The 21,658-nt window shown below is 43.7% G+C and overlaps 1 protein-coding gene across 5 annotated transcripts in view; it reads left to right on the plus strand.

Moving 5' to 3' along the window:
• The window catches only part of SETBP1 (SET binding protein 1), a 348,309-nt gene that overhangs the window by 184,828 nt on the left and 141,823 nt on the right, over window positions 1-21,658 (plus strand). The window lies entirely within an intron of this gene.

The raw sequence follows: 21,658 nt of genomic DNA on the forward strand, positions 1-21,658 counted from the left end.
ATTTTGGGGTATAGCCTTGCAAACTTTGTGGTACACAGACATACACATGGATGGATTTTTTAAAATATTCGTATCATATTTTATATGCTTTTTTTGCTACCTTCTTTCTTGTTTGTTTGCATGCTTCCCATGTCACTGGAAAATCTGCTAGCAGCTGGCTATTTTTGTCCAGTTGCTAGTACCATCATTTATTTACCCCTCCCCTCTTGTTAGACATTCCATTCCTTTTGCAGACTGAGTTCTTCAGGAGCAATCCAAGGCCCATGCTAGATCCAGGGCCCGCATCTAGGACACAAATAGCATCCCAGGCTTCTTGGCATTTATTTCTCCTTTGTTTCTTAGGTCCTACAAGGATGTCATGGTAGCTTAAACTTTGCAGTAGCGTATCCAGGTGGGTGTGCCCGTAGGCATTTGTTCACACGCTTGCAAGGGCCCTGGGGGAGATGTGCTGACGAAATAAATATGTGGGGCCCCAACTCAGATGCAAGTTTCACGTGCCTGGCCCTTGTGTTGGGAAAGCTACCTCGCAAAGACCCATCCCCCACGGGCTAAAGGACTTGGTCCTCTCCTACGTTCTAAACTCTCCATTGTCTCAGAGAAGATACTTCTTTCAGGAAAAGATGAAGTTGCACTTCAGGTGTGCCTCATGATAGGATTTTAGGGGGACAAGCATAATAGGTATCCTATAAGGGTAGGCGTTTGTGAGGAATTCCTAAAATGCCCATTGCTGTTATGGCCAAGGATATACTGTAGCAAAGGGTGGTAGAGAATAAATCAGGACACCCAGGAAAACGTTTTTCAGTGTGGAGAAAACAGGGCTCTCAGTCACTGAGTTACTATTTCATTCAAAGCCTTCCAGGGAGACCTTTCCGTGGCGCTTCCTGCTGTGCACACTCTGCCCCAGAACTTGACAGTCCTGCCATGTTCTGCCACTGGTGTCAGCTTTGTGACCCTAAGCACATGACTGAATGTCTTTAATCTTTATTTTTCTTATGAAGCAAGGTTAAATTGTGCAGCGTGTCTCACAGGTTGTGTGAGGATCAAATAAGACAATGTGTGTAAAAACAACCCAGCACAATGCCTGCCACACGCAGTGAATTTAATTTTTTCTTCTGTTAGAGATGTTCAGGCTAAATTATTTAAGGAGAAATTGTATCCATATAAAGCAAGCAGAAAAGTCTTCTAGGTGAAGGTGTCATTATACCAAAACAGGTGAGAAGGAGGTAAGGTAACGAACTTATTCCAGGGCAGGGGAAGCCTGGATGAAGGCCAGAATAAGGGTAGAGATGCTTGGATGTATTCTGGAGACTTGAAGTGGTTTAATTCACCTGGTTTAGAGGTTAGAGGTAGTATGGTGGGATTTCGGTTGCAAATTAGGTAGGTTCCAAATTGCAGAAGGTTTTAAAACTCTGGAAAAGGAGTCAAATTCTTTTTTTTTAAATTAACTATTACTGAAGTTTTCAAACTTATCCAAAAGTAGGCATAATAGAATAATAAACCTTCAATATACTATCCAACTTCTGTTGTTTATTATCCAACTTCAGCGGTACAGTTTGTTGCTAAAAAAAGCCGTGATTTGTACCACTCGCCCATTTCTGAGGTGTAAATGTCTCCTCCTCAACCAAGTTGAAGCTACCAGTGGTTTCACAAACTATTCGCAAAGTCTTTGATAGTCAGCTTCCTGGAGCTGTTATGACTGGCCTCAAACACACACCACTAGGCCAGCCTCAGTAATCATTATCATTTGCCAGTCTTTCTTCATGAATACTCCCAGCTCCTTTCACTTTAGATTTTAATTTTGGAGGGTATATTTTAAAAATCCCACTCATTATGCTATTACACTCATAAATACTTCAGTAAGCTTCTCTAGTGTATAAGGGCTCTTTAAAAAACACAATCACAGTGCCGTTAGCATACCTACCAGAATTAGCAATAATTCCTTAATATGTTCTGATACCCAGTCCATGTTCAGATTCCTCTGATTATCCTAACTTGTCAGTCTGCAAGTTGAGTCGTTTGAACGAGGACTGGGTTTAGAATCTGGCATCCATCTGAAGACGGTGGGAGCGCTGAAGGTGGGAAGAGCCAGAACTGTGTTGCAAGAAGATCGCACCGTTGGTAGCTGGGGTGAGGAAATGAAGAGGGGACCCCACAGTAAACCTGGGCCTCGGGTCTGTATGAGAAGTAGGATGGAATGATGCTGGGCTAGAGTTGATGGAGATGTTGCTGAGGTGACGCATGCCAGGGGCGGCAGCACTGGCCCCGGCTGCTGCTTGGCTGACGGGGGACCAGAAAGAAGTGCAGGCTGAGAAGGTGCCATGTTCCTCCCTGGCTGACGAATGATAGCGGCACAGTGTTCAAAGGAGGAGGGCTTTGTCCTCCCTCTACAAACCTTTACTTCATTTTTCTTCAGGCCTATAATCAGTTCTGATCACAGATCATTAGGGGATATAATTGTCTGCAAAATATCTTGAGCTCCATGGCCTTAACTCAGAAGGCTTTAATGCAAGAACCCCCAACTTTTGGTGAAGAGAAGCCACTTTTCGGGACGGTATGGCTATGGAGCTGCTGAGCAGCCAGAACCCCCAGCTGTGCTCATGCATAATAGAAAATGCAGGTGAGGCCGAGAAGGGACCATGGTGGCAGCCTGGTGCGCTGTGTGTTTGATTGCTACAGATGGATGCTGCCACACTGAGAAGTAGCAGGGCAGGTCGGGGAGTTAGAGGCTTCTCACAGCCCCTCTCTTTAGTGAAAGCTCCTGATTCCCAGGTTGCTTGTTCTCGTGGGTTGATCATGTCTTTCCAACAAAATCACCATGATCTGACTCTACTCCAAATGGGCACCCGCTGCCTACAAGTTCAGCATCACCAGTTGTAAAGATTGAAATGGAAGCTCTGGGCTTTCCAGAACAGTCAGCCCCTGCTGAACTCGACAGGGGTTGGTGTTAGTACATGCTCACAGTGCCTGGACTGAGTACGTAAAAGCTGAGAATTTACAGAAACTGTGCTATATGCCAGAAATTATTCTTGGAACTTGACATGCATGATCTCCTTTATTACAAGACCTTTGTGAAATCAGTAATAATACTGTATCTCCTTATTACAAGGAAGCTATGTTTACAAAGCCCATAGGGAAAGAATTGGGACTTTAACCCAGGCAGTCGGGACCAATATCTTTGTTCTTAACCACTTCAGTTATGCCACTCTCAACTAGAGATTATCCCTGCGATTATGCTCATTCGAACCTAGCCTGGCCACTGATAAAACCAAAACAAGCGACTTCACCTTCGCTTGTGTACATTGTGTTGAGTTTTCTCACTCTTTGCCAGGCTCCAGAAGAAAGCAGTTGGTACCTCTCAGAGTAACAGGTGGAACTGATGCACAGCGTTTTGAATCCTCCCATCTTGTTAAGGAATCTCTGTGGTTCTCATTCCCTTCCTTCCTAAACTCCCAATGGAAGAATCGTGGTGATGGCTGCCCCTTCTACAGTGGAGGAAACTGAGTTGAGGCAGAGGAAAGCAAGTGTACTTTCTCATCTAAGACACTCAGTGATGAAAAAGCAGATGGACTTGCTTTGAATTCACCACAGACTACCTACTTTGCCATTTGGGGAAGAACCATCCTAAAGCAAGCCAGCGCATAAGGAAGTGCTGCTCCGATGCTTGACAACCACGCTCACCCGCTTATCAGACTTCTCACTCCTGCCCTTTCACGGAGGAGGAAACCATGGTCCAGGCTCAGGGAGCTTGGCCAAGCATGCTGTGAAGCCCACGCCTGTGCTCATCCCCTGCTCTTTCCACTCAGCCATTGAGATTTGCCCAATATTTTAAACTAGCTAGTGATGGTGTTGGGTTCCGGGCCTCCTCTGCTTGACACCTAGATATTCTTTCTGGCCTCTAGAAGATATTAAACAAAAAACAAAAAACCCAGCTTTCTGACACTACCCCAATACAGAATGCATCTCACTGGCTAGCGCACCTAACGCCCTTGTCTTCAGGATCAAGGTTGATCCTCACGGGTCTTCCTTGCTCAGATTCCTATTTAGTAAATCCATGCCTTTTCTCAAGGCCTTGTGTTGACTTGCCTTCTGTTGGCTGCCTTGTGTCTTTGCTGTCTGATTCAACACTGTTCGGAGCGTGGACTGCAGACCAGTGCCAGCCTGCCAAGTGTGGGTTACTGGTTCACAATGAGATATATCTAGAAACAGAGAGTGTTTAGAAATGTTTATAGCAACTTGCTGTTTCCGTGATATCCAATCATGTGATCGTTTTCCTACTTACTTACCTTTACAGCACTTTACCAAAGTAAAGTGGAGAAAAAACATCTGGTCATCAGCAAAAACCATTTGAGAAGCTGTGTTCTAGTTATGCAGTTCCCTAGTTTATTAAAAGGGTAGGATCTGGACTCCTGTTTTTCTTTGCCTTCTTTTATGAGCTCATGTGAATATATTTGTGTTATGAATAATGTTTCCCCTGCCAAAAAAAGAAATGGCTCCACCTGTAAAGATGTCTTTCTGGCTACTTGTAGGAAACCTACATGAAACATGGATCTTTTCTTATAACTCCTAAGGCAACCCGCTTAATTATTTTTCTTTCTGAACATGGACATCTGTAACAATAAAAGATCAGTTTTAACATAATAATTGGTTCACATGCCAAGCACTAAAACCCAAACTGGCCCTACTGACTGTTCTTAGCTTCAGACTACAGGTGTATGTCTTTGCACTGCTGCCTTTGACGGTGGTTTTAGAGGATTTGGGCGGGGGGGGGGGGGGAGGGTGTTGGGCAGGGACAGCATTGGTCTTTGCTCCCGGAGAGAGAAGTTCTCCAGGTGTTTCCAGAATGTTCGGCCTTTCAGTGGAATATTCTGAAGTTTTAATAAGTTACTTTGGGATACTAAATTTCTTTAGAATTTAGTGAATATTTTGTTTCTCCCAAGATGTTCTGGCCATCTGAGGGCTGTGTGCAGGTGGACCAACTTAAAACAAACTAATGTGTAAACGTTCATGACAGAGAAATTGATAGGTGGCAGGTGGGTGCTGGGGCAGGGTTATTCATATGCAGAAAGGTTTTTCCACTTCATCAAAGGAATCAACCGAAGTTATCTCTACTAGTGTATTCCAAACTGATTTAGCCTTTTAAAATCTGATCAAAGCTCAACTTTACGGAATAGAAGTGTAGTCAACCATTGGAGATTCACTTGGAATATCATCCTCTTCTCTTTCAACTATAGTTTTCTCATCTAAAACAAACAAGCAAACAAGCAAACAAAAACAAAAAACTTAGCGACAAAGGTGCGAAGTTCCATGATTTCTGTAATTCCCCTGAGACTCAAAACGTTTAATTACTCTGTGACTTTGTCCACTGTCTGCATGTTTCTACTTTTCTATTCTTGTTTTTCCCTACAGTCTTTCTGGTAAAGAAGCCTCAACCTGAGCTTCTTAAAAGTCATCCTGTAATTCTGCTCATTTAATCGTAATTCTGCCATTCACATTTCATGATAAATCTCCGGTATCTGTGTTTATTAGCAGGTTGAGTCAGACTTCCTTGCGTCTACATTGTAATATGATGCATCACTCTGTTCTATACATGTTGAAGTCCACGAATGACTCACATACAGAAATTGCAAATTCACAGACCACCTTGAGGACTTGAAAGAAAGCGTCTTCATCATTGCTTTAGCAAGGTAGTTTCAAACCTACCTCCTGAGAGAGAAGGCCCACCTCCAGCAAATGAGCAAGTTTGCTTTTTGGGTTCTTTCCAACCCTACTGCCCAGCTCACATTTCAGCCCTCTTGTTCCCCCACCCATCTACCCAACCCCTTTCCAAGCATCTTGTACCAAACAAAAGGGATCGATTGAGAGGTGTCAAGAGACCCTCAGAGAGAGGGGCCCCTCATAGTGGAACAGCTTGCAGCTCTCAACGGCGCCTTCCAGCCATCTGCTTGCTTGTGTTGGGAGGCTGTTATCATGTCTGCAAACAGCCTCTGCCGCGGTTTTCCGGTATTTCCCTGATAATGACCATTCCCTTCCTCCCTCTCCAGCTCTGCACATGATCTTCCTTCTCTCTCTCCCACTTCCCTCAACACGTGTGTCTGAGCCTCTGGTAGAACTGTGGTTCCAACAGGTATCCCAAGCCAATGACACATGAGATGAGAAAGCTTTGTGATGTCATTGTAATCTTTATCACTATATATAATAAAAATTGATGCTATTTAGTAACATAACACAAATTCCTCCCACCCTGCTGTGTCCAACAACTAGCACAATTACTTTATCATTTAGGAGTTAAGAGCAGTGATTCTGGGCTTAAACTGACAGGTCCAAATCACAGGTCTGCCCTGAACCCTGAGATGTTCGTAAGTTAATGACCTTGTTGCCCATTAGTGAAAGGATACATACCTGATGGGGTTTTGAGGAGGATTCAATATAGAGCCAAAGAACAGTGTCTGGCATCTGGTAAGCACTTCATAAATACACACTATCATTCTTATTATCCTTCAAAGTTACATAATTGAAAATCAACCTGGACCCCTGAAGTCAGGGTTAGAGCAGAAATTGCAGCTCCCCGAGACAATCTGACTAGAATTTGAGATTATCAAAGAAGGAAAAAATAAATAACTGACAAACAGGAATCTAGATCTTGCCCAATCTTTCCGCCAGTTTCTTTTTGGCACTTGTCAATCTAAGTGAGCAATGGCAGACAGGCCGGCGCTGTGAGAATGACCCTCGAAGAGGCTGCAGCAGGGCAGAGACGGGCGGGAGCGGCTAGGGGATGGATAGGCACTGTTTGACGGGAGCCGAGGACACCCACACCACCTTCACGGATTGCTTCCTTCCCGGACCATCGATGGCCCTTTCTGAATTAACGTTTTGTCTCTTTCCTATGGAGGAGGACTAGCTCGAAAGTGTTAAAAATGATTTTAAACACAGGTACCAAGAGCTTTTCATCCACCAGAGTATCGCCTCTTCTGAACAGCTACCTTGCTTGGGTCCACCGATCTCAGCATAACGCTGGACATCCACCTGGGCTGCAACTGTAGAAGAATCATAAGCACAGTGACTTACTGCCCGGAAAATTCGTGAGGAACTGTACCAAAGGGCATCTGTATGGGTGCTGTTCAGGAGACTGTGGCAGGATGTGGGGACTTAGGGGGCTTGTGTGACTTTCACAGCCATGAATTCCATTGTCTCTGATGAAAAAGTGAGACAAGAGGTGATTCAGTAGGATGTGGGTTCTGGGTTTTGTGGACCACAAGACTGAGATGGTACCTGCGGATAGGAGTCGTCGTGGCCGCAGGACTCATGTCTCCAGTAAGCAGTCCGTCCCCACAGATGGACAGGGCAAGTTATGGGAATGAGCAAGTCTGTGCCCCAAAGCCAGACTTGATTCTACCGTGAGAAAACACAGATGGCAAAACTTGGGTTTCTTGTCTTTCTTCTCATTTGGAACAGGAATGCCAAAGTGAGGGATGGGGGTGTGGGGATGAGCATTGTTTAAAAAAAAAAAAATCTATGTGCTTCCAGCAAAAAAATAACTGTTTGTAGAGTCCTTTCTAGGGATGTCTCTGTCCTGGAGTGAAAATGGATGTCCCAAACAAAAATGCACATATGCTAACTCTGTTTCCCTTGTGCTTTCTGATCTTGTGGTTATAAGGAAGATGTCTTTATTACTTGTCCCATTTTTGGAGCTAACAAGTTTTGTGAGCCTTTTTCAGGGCAACCAACTCTTTGTAGGTTCCTGTGTCTTTCGTCATTATTTTGTGGTTTTTACAGTAGGAGTATTTGAGTACCTCTGGAATGGGGACTAGAAATACACAGCTTTGAATTAAATCAGAGTTTGGTTCATCCGCCTCCAACCCACTGCATTATTGGCATCCCGCAAAAGGCGACTGAAGTACGGGGTCCTAAGAGAAGTGTGGGGGGTGTTGGAAAAAGAAACGCCTGTGAAGCTCAGCCTGCAGGCGTCTGGAGAGACAGCGTGTTTTATTCTTGATAAACTCCAGCAGAAAAGAGCAATCAGCTACATGGGAGCTGGACAAATTAAATGGCTGAGTATTATTTCAAAGGAGAGCTTGGGCAGCATCAGAAATCCCCCATCAGCTGTAATAACACCAATTACTTTGCCAATTGTAGATTCCATCGTGATGTGTTTAGTGCAATCAGGCCTGGGACTCTTGCAGGGGCCTGATGGGTTTTGTTTACTCTGAATGTGCATTTGTAGAGAATCTTTTGCACCCAAAGGCTGAGAGCTCTGAGCATCCGCCTCTCTGTCCAGATTCACACACAGCTGAGGGAGATTATCGTTGATATGGAAGCAGGAGCAGGCTGGGCAGGCTGGACCCAGCGTCCCTCTCACTGGACAATGCCCAGGATTTAAATACAAAGAGCACAGCTGGGTGTGGTACTTCTTAGTGATGTAGCACTTTCCAGCAAACCCCTCTGTAGATTCCCCAAGTAGTAAATAAATATATTTTTCTGATTATGAGCAGGGCTTCTTGGCATGTTGGAGCATCGGACAGATCACCATTAAACAATAACAACAAACACGAAGCTCTGGGAGGAGGGAATGCGCCAAGAGTTCATTAAGCCTTAAATACTGACAAATGGGGTGGGGGTGCAGGGGCTTTCATTGTCTCCCTTTGTGAACCAGTTGGTTGGATGGCAAACATACATATCATTTCGAATATGGGAAGAGATCATAAGAGGAAGATATCCCTCCTCCCCCCAACATTGTAGCAGGGAAAGGAAAATTTGGAGAGTGTAAAGGAACATTCATTTTCTGTTTACATTTGGCTCCGTGGAAATTAATGGGTGTGTGGCTCCAGCTACGTGGAGGAGTTAGCTGTGATTCTCCATTAACACTCTCAATTGAGGAAGGCGCTAATCATGGGCGTTTACTGAGCGCTGGCCCGACTGACAGCTGGAGTGGAAGCTGTATCTGTGGCTGCTGGGCACCCGGACGAAGAGTTAAAGGCTGATTTGATTCCACTTGTGCTCAGCTGTCATCTGAGGCCAGAGCCTGGAGGACAATGGGAAGCTTTTCTCTTCCCTCTGCTTTGTGACAAGCAACCTTTGTGTCATCGTATTTTTTTAACCTGCCTCTTCGTCCTTGGGGGAGCCTGGGATAAAGCCCCTTTTGCCTGGGGAAGAAAGGATGCTTCTGAATTCAAAGGCAGCTGCCAGTGCCTCCAAGTGAGAGCCCATTGGCTCACAGCCCTCCCTTCCAACTGCTGCCGACTCCCTGTCCACCGGAGTCAGGGCAGGCCCTGATTTAGACAGGAAGTTAGACATGAGATCAGGTGGGGTCGGGGCATAGGTCCCTAGTGTATCAGGTTAGTGTGGCGGGGCTCATGCCATGGGCTTCAGCAGCCTTGCACCTAATTCATTTCAGGAGTGGGTGTGTGTTTGCGTGGTGTGTACACGGGTATGTATGTACACGTGTTTGTTTCCCCTGAAAGATGCACTCCAGCCAGTGCATTTGGTTTGACACCAGCCATTCTGCAGGCAGCAGCTGTTCAGATAACGTTTCTGGCTCTCAGATAAGAGGCAGAGCTTGTCTCCTACAAACCTCCAGGGACAGCAACGGCCCTCCGAAATCACCAGATAACAGAGGAAGCATTAAATGGAGATGCGGGCATCAAATCATGCCATGTGTGCTTGGCATCAGGTGCTCCACCACCAGTGGCAAAGGGAGCTGACACATCCGGCCTCCTCATCAGCATGACTTGGACAGTATTCAGGGGTCTCTTGACTCTGGGGAGATCCATGTGTTCACACGTGGCCTCAGAGGACAGCTCTGGCTCGGTGGCACAGCCCCGCCATGAGCAGGGGTGGTGCTCCGAGTTGCATTCATCAAAAGCAGTCTCAGTGAGCTGTGATTGTGTGTCTGGCCGCTTGAGACTGGGTCTCAGAATCACTGATGGAGCTCAGCCATGAAAATGAACTCAGCTCTTGCTGCAAAGACTCTTCCCCATCTTCCTCTATAACATCTTTTTAAGAATAGATAGGTAATAAACAATCCAGCATTTTAAGAAACATGGCCCTTGTGTTAAACTTAATTTCACTTTCCTGAAATATCTATCAGTCTAGATTAGCTAATCAGGGTTTCTGTGAATTAAATGCATCTCCACCAGATACCGGACCATCTACCAAAAGTTATGGCCACAGAGACTTTTTAAGAAGGTATTTCATTCCTTGCCTTGCAGAATGAAGAGGGTCATTCTCTAAACCCATTGACAGCATACAAAGCAATACAAACAGCTTATATTTATGTAGCAGTTTTGTATACCTTCTTATACTTGATGAGCCCCTGAAACATGTGAAACAGGCAAGGATAATTAACTGCATTTTACAGAAGAAAAAGTAGAGACCGAGGCAGATTTAGTGATTTACCCAGTGTCCTCAGTAGTGTAGTGGTAAAGTGACGACAGAGATTCACTAAGACCTTCAGACTCTAAAGCCCCTCCCCACTTTGTCCTTTGCTCTCTAGTCCATAGGTTGTAAGACAGCAGAGTGGCTGGTATTGTGTACTGCTGGCATCTCTATATATTTTTGCTTTACCTATAGAAGAGATTTAGAATTTCTCCTAAGTTAATTGTTCCCTAAAGGAAAACTAGAACCAATGGGAGTTGGTTGAAGAGGCCGACTTCCAGTTTATTTGGGAAGTATTTCCCAGCAACGGAAGCCTACTCCCACGAGCCCTATAAGCACCCAGTCTCCAGATGCTTTTGAGTGGCATCTGAAGGGAAGGAGTATAGCAGAGGGATCTCTGCAGATGCAAGGACAAGACCTGAAAATGAATCTCGGCTTCAGTACTTGTTAGTTCTGTGACCTTGTTGAAGTTAGATAACCTCTCTGAGCTTTGGTTTTCCCATGCATGCAGCGGAGGGAGCAATACTCACCTCACCTGATGTAAGAATGATTAAGGATGGATGTAAAGGACCTCTTGCTTTGCCTGGAACCACATACTTTCTCAGTAAATGTGCAAGACCTCTCCAGCTTGGCATTTCTCCAAGTCACTGCATCCCATGTGTCTCCTCTCTCCCTGCTCCACCTTGTAAGCAAACACCCTCAGCCCAGCAAGTCCTCCCAATGGCAGCATTGGATCCCAATAAAGAACCTTTTAAAACGCACTGTAGATTGAGAAACTAGAAAAAGTAGGCAAGGGCGGGGAGAATGGAGACAGAAGGAGACTTTGCTTGGGGCGATGGGCGCACAATGCAGTATGTAGATGATGTGATTTTGAGTTGTACATTTGCAACCTGTATGGTTTTGTGAATCAGTGTCATCCCAATATATTCAATAGAAAGAAAAAAAGAGGCCATTGGGAAATGGAACTGGAATCTCCCCAGCAACTCTGAGTAATTCACAAGTATGCCATTAGGGAAATAGTTTTTCTGTTTGCCAAAAGATGATACATCCTCTTGTTCATATAAAACTCCTTCCAGCCCATTACACTAGACCCTGCTGACATCTCAGAGAGGTCTTTCCAAAAATAAACAACCTGGGTAATCTGAGTCTCTCCGTATGTCACGAGTGCAGTGCCTACCTGGGTGTGTGTCTCAGTTTCCTTATGGCCTCACAGGTCTGTTTAGCGAAAGTGGAACCAAATCAGCCTTGAGCTTTCCTTCGGAACCTTCAGCAGCCACAGATGCAGCTGCCAGTCACTCCGTGTCTCAGTTTCTTTAGGTACCAAATGGAGGGGGTGCTTGAGTGATGTCTAGGAAGCCTTCCAGCTCTGGTATTTATCCTTTTCCATTCCATTTCATTTCATCCCATTCCTGTAGAGATCAGACTTCTAGAGGCTATAAAGAATATAAATGAAGGTTTTTAAGAATAGACATAACTCTTCCATAGCTCACTGCTTGGGGCATCAACTACTTAAATATTTATTTACTCTTGTCTAAAATGTTCCTCAACCCACTTGTATCAAAGCCTTCCACTTGCATTTTTTTTGATGCTTTCACATTTTTCCTAGTTGGATGGTGTGCTTCTATATTCCTGTATCAAAGTGGTTTTAATTTAAAATAAAATGAGGGTAGTTAGAATTTGTGGTCCTCTGGTCTGTACAGATGCCTTCCACAGAATGAGCCCTATGACCTTTCAGGTGTACCCAGTTCCTCCTAACCTTCAGCACCCCTGAGAAATATGGAGAAAACCTCACTTAGGGAGTTTCGTGAGCTTGGCAGTCACTTATTTTGAAAGATTACCAACTAAACCTTTTACTATTATCTTTGTTATTAATGAAAAGGAACCTAACCACTCTCTTTGATGTCACACATAAATGACAGCTTTCTTAAGCCCCAAAGAGCTTCTCATTGAGCTCCTCCAAAGCGACCTTCTCATTGCCAGTGAAGGATCTGCTCACACTGAACTTGGCAGAACCCCAGGCTTGCAGTACGCTCTCAGGAACGCGTGCCGAAGGAATGAATATGTTGGTGAATGAGTGAGCAGTGTTACCATGTGCTGCTTGGGAAGAATGTGGAGTTTGGGGGAGATAGAATTGAGTGTGAATTTTGCCCTGTATTTTAGTGGGTGTACGATCTTGAGAAAATCACTTAACTTCGGTTTTCTCCTTTGTCAAGGGGGGACATGAACTCCCTTTGAGTGTTACTGGAAGGGTTAGAAACGATCGATTTAAAGTGCCTGATACAAGGTAGGTGCCCATTAAAAGGAGGCTTTTTAAGTCTCCTACCTCACGCAGTGCCTAGCGCCCAGTGGGCCTTTAGGAAGTGTTTGATGACTGAAGAGAGCCCAGCACCATTCATCTGAGGCCACGAGTCATTCACACACAGAAATTCTACCTCCTTCATCTAACGGGCTGCTGCTCTCAGCTGGGGAAGTCCCCAGTCTCCTGGTTGGCACATCAGTCCAGCCAACCAGGTGTGTACAGCTCTCTCTGGCTACTTTGAGCATGAAAAAGATTACCTGGGAATTCTTTTCTTGACTAGACATGCCTACCTTTAGGGCAGAAAAGGCTGCACTGCAAATGACATGACAGAATGGAGCGCTTTCCCCTGTTCTCCGCTGGGCTCAAGCAGTGGAAAAGCAGGGAGGAATGTGCAAAGGACGAGGCCGAGAGCTGCGGTGAGTCTTCAGGATAAGAAGCCAGGAACCAGCACTGGCTAGGATCAGTTATGTTAGGGTGAGCAACTAGAGTGGGTAGAATTTTCTGACCACTGACAACAGGAGAAGGCACAGGCGGAAAATAGAACTGTTTGCAGGATGCTCAGGGCTTATCCAAGCAGGGGCAGAACAAAACAATGTCAAAGGAATAAAGAGAGGTGGTCAAACCAAGATCACATAGAGGAGTGGAAGAAGGACATCCAATCGTAAGTACCAGGAACTCAGGTTCCAGGACAAGAGGGCTGGGTAGGAGGATGATAAAGGTACTCAGGTGCAAGGCAGTAAAGCTGAACTAGGAAAGATTTGGACCAAAAAGTAAGAAATACCATTTTCTGGGCCCAAATAAGGTATTTACACATTAGAGGAGTGTCCAGTCTCCAACCCAGATGGAAGACAACCCAACCACCCCTTTTCCCTTGGACTAGTCCAGGGTACTGGTCCTACTCTGCCCAGAAGGGAGATTGATTCTGCACCAAGCTGCCATTGAATCGAGTTGTATAGGTCCAGCCTGCATCCATGCACTTCAATTGGTGAGAAATAGAGTGAGTACAACTGAAGCCCAGGGTTTCATGGCCTGTGAACCAGTTAGCTCTGCCAGTGTGAAGGTGCATTCTTCATGGCTCCTCAGATGTCATATATGGGCCACTTTGTCCTGGTCAGTGCTTGGGAGAACCTTTTTACAGAATCCCAAGAACGAGTGCTTCTAAGCTGATACCATTCTCTCTATTTTTAAGCTGAAGATTTCTCTTCCCTGAAATCTTATGAATTGAATTGGTACCAAAAGGAATAGACTTTCCATTGGTGCAAAATAAAAAGTTATATAGCAGCAGATAAAGGAGCTTTGTGCTTTTATTAAAATGGTGACAATCAGCCTGTTCATTTCCTCAGACTTACCTTGTCTGCTCAAAGCCTAATGCCCCTCTGTTTTGATGATTCCTCGTGTGAACTTTTATGAGCAGTGACTGTCATTGACATGGCCACTGAAGATTAATGACATTGATGCCACTGACAGCTTACCCAGAGGTTTGGAGCATAGAAACAGACGGAGAGTAAATGGGAGATTCAGGGAAAAGGTACAAAGAAAGAGGGTCTAGAAATAGTTGACAGCTGATCCTTCCTGGGGGGATCAAGTCAGTTAATGCCTTTAATTCTAAGATCTCCTCTTAAGGACTAGAGAGGTGGCCTGATCTGTCCCAAGTAGGGCCCATTCTCTCCCAGAGTGTAAGGAGCACTGCCAGCACACCTGACCCCTCAGCAGCAAGTGGAAGCCTCTGCCTCATATATATAATACACTCACACATATATACACATATACACATATACATATATATTCACATATATATATACACATATACATATATACACACATACATATATTCTAGAAGAAAAGTAGCTAACTAATTTCATTTACCTCTAGGCCTTAATTGATTTGAAAGTTGATTAGCTTCCCAAATGTTGTTCCTCCCCCTATAATTTTAAAAACTACAGCCCTCCCACCTATTTTCCCTTCAGCATTTCAAAAGAGAGATAAAGGTTTTGCTGATATTTCCAGGGTTCTCTGATCTTTTCATTAATTTCCAGGGACGATAGTAGGCCCATGTTGCTTTAAAAAAGTTTCATTTTCTTGCCCAACTAGAAGGAGAAGAATCAAAAGAGGAAGTTAACTTTGTACTGAGATGTTCATTCTTCCTCTAAAAGATTACGGAGCTATCATCAAAGCCTTATTTATCACCCCTAGTCAAGCCTGTCCTAAAACCAATAAACAGCCAAAAAACAAAACAAAACAAGCAAACAATACTTGATCTAGACGCTCGGGTCATTGTCTGCTGTAGAGACCTACCTCGGAGCATCACTAAGGGGGAGAGGTTAGTGATGTAAATGCACTAACCAGCCTCTTAAAAGCGCTACCACGGAGATTCTCATTTGTTACATTCTGCTGTGTGGGTCTTAGCAGTTTGCTAAATTAAACTGTTGAGGTGGCACCTTTTGGTACACAGTTAACCGAGGACAGACTTCATAACTTTATGGCTAGGTTCACATGCACAGGTAAAGGTAATGGTAAACGTGGATGCTGATAATTCATTGCCATCTATATGGAGAAGCCCAATTCCACTGCTTTGACGAATAACTGACCATTAGAAATTCTTCTGAAATTCTGATTTCTCTGAAAACATTCTCCCTTTTAATTGAATAGTATAGTTTTCCCAACGTTCAGTGGAGGATTTGTCATTTTATGTGTTTTTATTTCACTAATAATAAATCTTTATTTAAAAAGTAGGGTGAGAACACCTTCATAAAATGCAGAGGGGCTATTAATTCCATATGTTATTAGTTTCTTCACATTCTGGGTTTTTCTCCATCTAAGAGATTATCCTGCTTTTCTCTGCCTGGTAAGGAAACTTTAGCGGGTGGGGAAGCCGCTTCCACAGGAATCTTCTTAGAGGTCAAAAATGGAACATCCTATTAAAATAACATATCTTCAAGTTATTATTGGGAGAAATATGCCTATAGTTTTCTATTTTTCTATTTTTTTAATGAATGGACGTTATTTCTTAGCTAACTTTTTTTTTCATTTAGAGGATCCTCAAAGTAGCCTAAGCAAACAGCTCGCAGAAGAAAGGTGAAAGGTGACCTACGGACTGTAACTTACCCACCTTCTCTTACATTTGGGATTTGCATGGTCTTCTGATTTCAAGTATAGAATTCTTGGCAAATACAAAATGCTAAAATGTTTCTCAAGAAAGAGAGGCACGTCCCCACAAGTGAAATAAAACGCACTGTAAACACTCATATATTTGATCATCTGTTGTTAATCTACATTTTAATTACACATATTTAGTTAGCAAATTGTATTAAGTGCCTACTGTTTGTCAAGCATTCGAGGAAACTGGTTTGAGAAATACACCTTCAGTTGAATAGACTCTTGATTTATTTGTTTTCTTTCCTTAGATTTAGTTCTTGGGTAGAAATGTTCAGCTCTCCTGTGTTTTCTTTATAGATGTGAAGACAGTTTTATATAATAGGGAATACACAGGAACCTGTCAGATCACAAGGTGTTCAGGAACAGAGCAGAATGAGTCAGATCTTGAAGATGGAGCTGGATTTTGATGGAGAAGGGAGAAGGAGCTGTGGAGGAGAGAATTTGTAACAAACATGTTTTATCTACTCTGGGCTAGACACTATGGTGGACTTTTTATATTATGACATAGTCCCTGGTACCGTGGAGCAGAAATAGGCATTAATACCGAGGCCAGAGAAAGACGTTAAATAAGTAAGCACACAGTCTTATTTTTACTACTCCTTGCTGTGTACATCATCATCTTTTTCCTCTTAATCCCCTTCTCTCTACCTGTCTTCCTCCTCCCCATCCAGCTACCTGTGAGCGTTAGACAAGAGTGGAATAGATTGGGCCTCATTATAACCCAGTCTCGCCTTGAGTGGAAGACAGCTTCTGATGTCACCACGAGTAGGTCTGTTCCTCCGAAGTGAGCCAGGGCCACTGTGACTGTGCCGTTAATGCAGGCTGCAAATGCCCTATTTCTGAGGAAAATGATGTGTTTGAGGCCTCAGTGATCCCAATTGGCTGTAAATATTTATCAGATTTCCTGGACTATAGCTTAGGCTTTCTTTTCTTTTCTTTTTTTTTTTTTTCTTTCCCTGCTTATGTGACTATTTCAGAGCTCTACTTCAGAAACACCAAGAGATCTCGGTTCTATATAGTGGAGGCATTTTCCACCTTCTTTAGGTCACATGTCTTTTCACAGAGATTTTTGTCTTGGACATCTCGAGATGGGAACTGTAAAAGACATTATTTGTGAACATTGCTTTTCATTTCCTCAAAGGAGTTTGCACATGATCGACAGACATATTAATCAAACCCACCTACGAGATGAGAATCCCAGACTCAGAGCTAAGGGGAGGGAGGGCCCTGGGTACTCCAGGATGAGAAGAAACAGCAGGAATTAAGCTCAAATGTCTCATAGAATGAATCCTGAATAATCCTTTTACATTTAAACATTTTGACAGATTTTAGGCATGAGCAGGAGTGAGGAGTTTACACAGAGCCCAAATTATCTTCAAATTGTTTGTGTGCTATTAAGAGGTGAAAGAAAACAAAACAAAGGTCTGCTGGCTTTTCACTGCAGACGAGAAGTCGTGTGCACCAAGACCTAGCTGTTTCGTCAGCATGAGTCCCACACCTGCCCAAATTTCATTCTAATCGGGGACTTTAGGGCTGGTCATGCACAGGAATTAAGGGTGGGAAGCACAATGTCTTCAGAGGACTTACATAGACTTTCTAGGGGGTGCACACAGGTGCAGATGGCATTGAAATAATGTCATGTTGCATATGTACGTAGTTTTAGGCCTTTTAAGACACATTTATATGTATCATCATGTAGAATTTTAGCTGTAAAAGAGGCTCTGTCTGACTTGATCTTGCTACCAATTCAAGAATTCAGTCAGGCTTACCTGCTGGATCATCTCATCTCTGCTTGAGTGTTTCCAGTGACGGAGAGCTTCCTATTGGGCCAGACATCTTCTTTTGTGGCTAGATAGCTTGTATCATTTGGAAATTTGTCTCTGTATCGAGTTCAAATCTATTTCACTCAAATCTCTCTCTCCTGATTCTATAGCAGCTCCTACACCATTTTTCTTCCTCAACCACATGATAATTTTGTAAACTATTTGAAAGCAGCTATCAAGGCTCCCCTAAGTCTTCATATCTCCCAGCTATACACCTCTTGTTTTCTCAGCCAAGCCTTACATGATACAGTCTCCATCCCCTCCTCAGCTCCATTCCCTTTCCCCTAGAACAGACACTTCTGGTACCTCCACAGGTCTAAGGAAGGTCCTCAGAATTTAACACAGTATTCTAAATGTGCCTGACCCGTATGGTGTAATTGTGAGCAGTATCCTTTGACATTTTCTACTTCAAATTCTGCCCTCTAGGATTATGGTGACGATTTTAGAAACCACTGCTAGCTCAGGAAGAGCTTGTGGTCAGATGGCATCATCAGCCCTTTTCTCCGAGTCATTTCTCTCCATTCCACGCCTTCTCATGTCCTTCAAAACAAACAAAATACCTAAGTGAAAAGTCCAGGTAATTAGAACAGATGCTATTACCTTGATTAAAAAAATATTATATAACATTTCCTGACTGCTTACTGAAGGCGTGGCACTGGCACAGTCCTAAGCACCCTTCCTATATTAACTCACCAAATTCTCATAATAACCCCTGGGGTGGGTTCTATGATCGTTCCATTTGAGAGATGTAGAAACTCAGTCATGGATAGGGTCAGTAATTTGTTAAAATTCACACACCTTCCACCGGGAGAGGTGAGAATCAAACAGACCCTGGCTGGGAGCCTTCCTCCTGCTTTCTAATTGTTCACAGTCGGTGGTCAACAGGGATAGACCCTCAGTCTCCTGGCTGCTAGATTAACGTAGTCTTCTCACCCCAATGTGGCCTTCCTGTAGGAGCAAAATGGCTCTCACTCCTGTTCCTCCTATAAGATGCTTTGTTTGTTTGTTTGTTTTTTCCAAATCGAGATTCGTGATCCATTAGAAGATTGTGAATTTAATTGCATGGGCTACTACTAAAAGAAGGAGGGAGGGAAAAACAGAGGGAGAAAGGGGAAAGGAAAGAGGGAGTGAGGTCAAAATGTATCATTCTTAGTATTTTGTTTCATAACACTCATGTTACTGTGTGTGAAACACATGTATACACTGGTATGTGTGTACAGAGTTAGGATGAAACATTTATTTCTTACCATTTCTTAGGGTCAAAACAGATTGAGAGTTGCTGCCTTATATGTTGTATGTCCCCAACTTTGTTCCTTTCTTTAAGCAGAGATTGTAGGGCACCCCAAAGTTTTAGAACTCCCTCTTAATCTGCAGCCAGTGAGAGCATGACCTACAACTAAGCAGAAAGTTTAAGCAAAGAACCTTAGAGAGAAAAGAGGTTATTGAGGGCTAACATAAAAAATAATAATAATAATAAGCTGTTCCAATTACAGTTGAGTTTCCACTGAGCCTCATAGATTCCTAACTCCTCACCTCAAGCCAGTCACTTCCTCTCTCCCCAAGCTCTTTGCCAAAACCAGCTAGAGAATTCAGGAAATGCTACCCTTTTTTTCTTTGTGAAACTTGGCAAAATGACTTCAATTTAGCCATCCACGCAGGAAGCAATTGTAAATATAAATCTGTTTTACTTATTCCTCCCAAAGGACACTTACAGTTTGCCTCCCTAGTGAACAGGGAATATCTCGACTTGTCCTCCTGGGGATCTTGCTTGGATCATGTTTTTCTTTTTACCCCTCAGCTGAGCAGTGCCCTTGCTTGGGGTAGTAACATTGAGCTTGGTGGATTGGTGTGAAGTTTCATCTGCATGCTGAAAAGGCCCCCTTGGTGCTCAGTTAAAATCATTACATAAGGAGGAAAAGAAGACTATTATGTGGACTAATTACAGCACATAGAATTCCCGTCTGTCATGTCCCTATCATGTATAGATTATAGACTGAAAAATAGCAGTTTTCCATGGTTACTTCCAGAATCATCTTAGGCTTTTGGAAAAAGGCGTTCTCCCTTCCATTTTATTCAATGAAATTATGTTTAAGAATGAGGCAAGTACAGTATAAAAATCTCCAGTATTCAAGAAAGGATCAACAGGAGACTCTAAATAGATTTTAGCTGTTGAGAACCAAAGACCACTTAGGCCCAGCTCACTGTTGTAAACATAACTGAAAACTATGATCTCACATTGAATGATCTAGGTAGAAGTCTTTCACAAAGTTACTGAGAATTTTGAAAAATTCAGACCAGCAGAAAGTACCATGAATTTTGAATGTGTCCTTCTCTGAGTGCGGTCCTCAAATCTCTTGCATAATCAGGCATGCACATGGCGTTCAGTCTTCTCTGCCACGTGATTGTTGGTGGATTGTAAAGTGGCAGTAACCTTTGACGGAGTGAGATGGCTGTCCAAGGTGCCACAGCAAGTCCTTGGAGAAAGCAGCTGGACTCACACATGAGTGCTCTTTCCACAACCCCATGCTGCCTCCAAGTGGGAAGGTAGCAGTGGTGTTAGGATGGAATTTCTTCATAAATTACTATCTTTCCCTCCAACCGGACAAGTACCTAAGAATCTTAGGGTGGCTTATAAACTTAACAATGTAGTATTTAGCACATAATTGGAGAATTAAATGACTTCTCTCCAGGGAAACTAAAGTATTTAGTTTTATTTATTTCAGCCAAAGAGAAAAAACACTTTGGATGCCTTATAAGCTATGTATCAGTATTAAGTGGCAAATCCAAAGAACCTATTTAAAGGAGATTTCATATAATACTTCACATAATGGCAAGGTCAACATCAGTTTCTAATTCCTCTCTGCCCACCCTACCCTCCCTACACACATGCCATGATATGAGCGTCTCACCCCATCAGTGAAAGGCTTGGAAAGGAACAAACACTCCCAGCAGGGCTCTGTGGGTATTACATACCTGTAACGTTCGATCCTCTTCATGTTGCAGACTGTTACTTCCCTGTTCTGGTGGGCGAGAGGAAGAGGGTGGTATGGGGAAGGTGGTGGGGAGCAGGGTCTCAGCACACAGATGCTCTGCGTGGGAGCAGAAGGTATCTGGGAAGTTCACTCTTCTGACTTTCCATCTGATGGAGAGCTGTCTGTTGACATAAGCATATTCTGCCTCTTCGAAAATGTCTAGTAGCTTCTTGCACTTCTGAACAATCCTGATTTTCAGAAAAACACTTTATGTTTAGCTGAAATCTTTCTCCTAGTGACTCTCCCCCATGAGCCACTTTCTGCACACTAGAACTGCACAGCCAAGTGCAAGTCTGTCCTTCTTTCGTGTCTCGGGCCTTGATGTATTTGAAGAGAACTGTCATCCCTGAAACAGCCCCTTCTACCTCCATGTTTAGATTCTCCAGGCTGAGTATGCACGTTTTTCCTCCTGGTTTAACATACTGCTCTCATCGCCATCCTTGGTGGTGTTTCTCTTCATCTGCTCCTGTTTGTCAATGCCCTTGCTCAATACTCTTCGGTTACAGAGATTCCGGCAGCCATCAATCCGCCCAGCTGCACCATCGCACACATGCAAGGTTCTATCAAAACTGTGAGGCTTTATCAGAAATGTTTATCCAGCTGTCGCCCAGAGCGTGTTGGCTCACTCCTGTTGGGACGTTGCTTCTGGGTGGGCAGCTGCGCACTCCTAACTTTTGATTTTCTGCCTTGCTGCAGAAATGCAAGGTAGAGGTTGAGATTGTGCTTGAACTGCAGAGTTGCTGCATTTTCCTGCTTTTAAGTTGTGTAAGGTCCATTTGGGGCCACTTAAAACCCAAATTGTTGAGTTATATCCCAGTCTGTGGCCATGAAACTCACCGCGGGCTGTTGTCCATCACAAACTGTAAGCTAACGCCTTGGGGCATCACTGTGTTTGAGAAAGAACGGTCTGGGACTTTCTGTATATGAGAAAGGGTGAGAATCTAAAGCTTTTGTGAAGACAATATGGTGCTCCTATT

This window comes from Desmodus rotundus, chromosome 10 (genome assembly GCF_022682495.2).
Source record: "Desmodus rotundus isolate HL8 chromosome 10, HLdesRot8A.1, whole genome shotgun sequence".
NCBI lineage: Eukaryota > Metazoa > Chordata > Mammalia > Chiroptera > Phyllostomidae > Desmodus > Desmodus rotundus.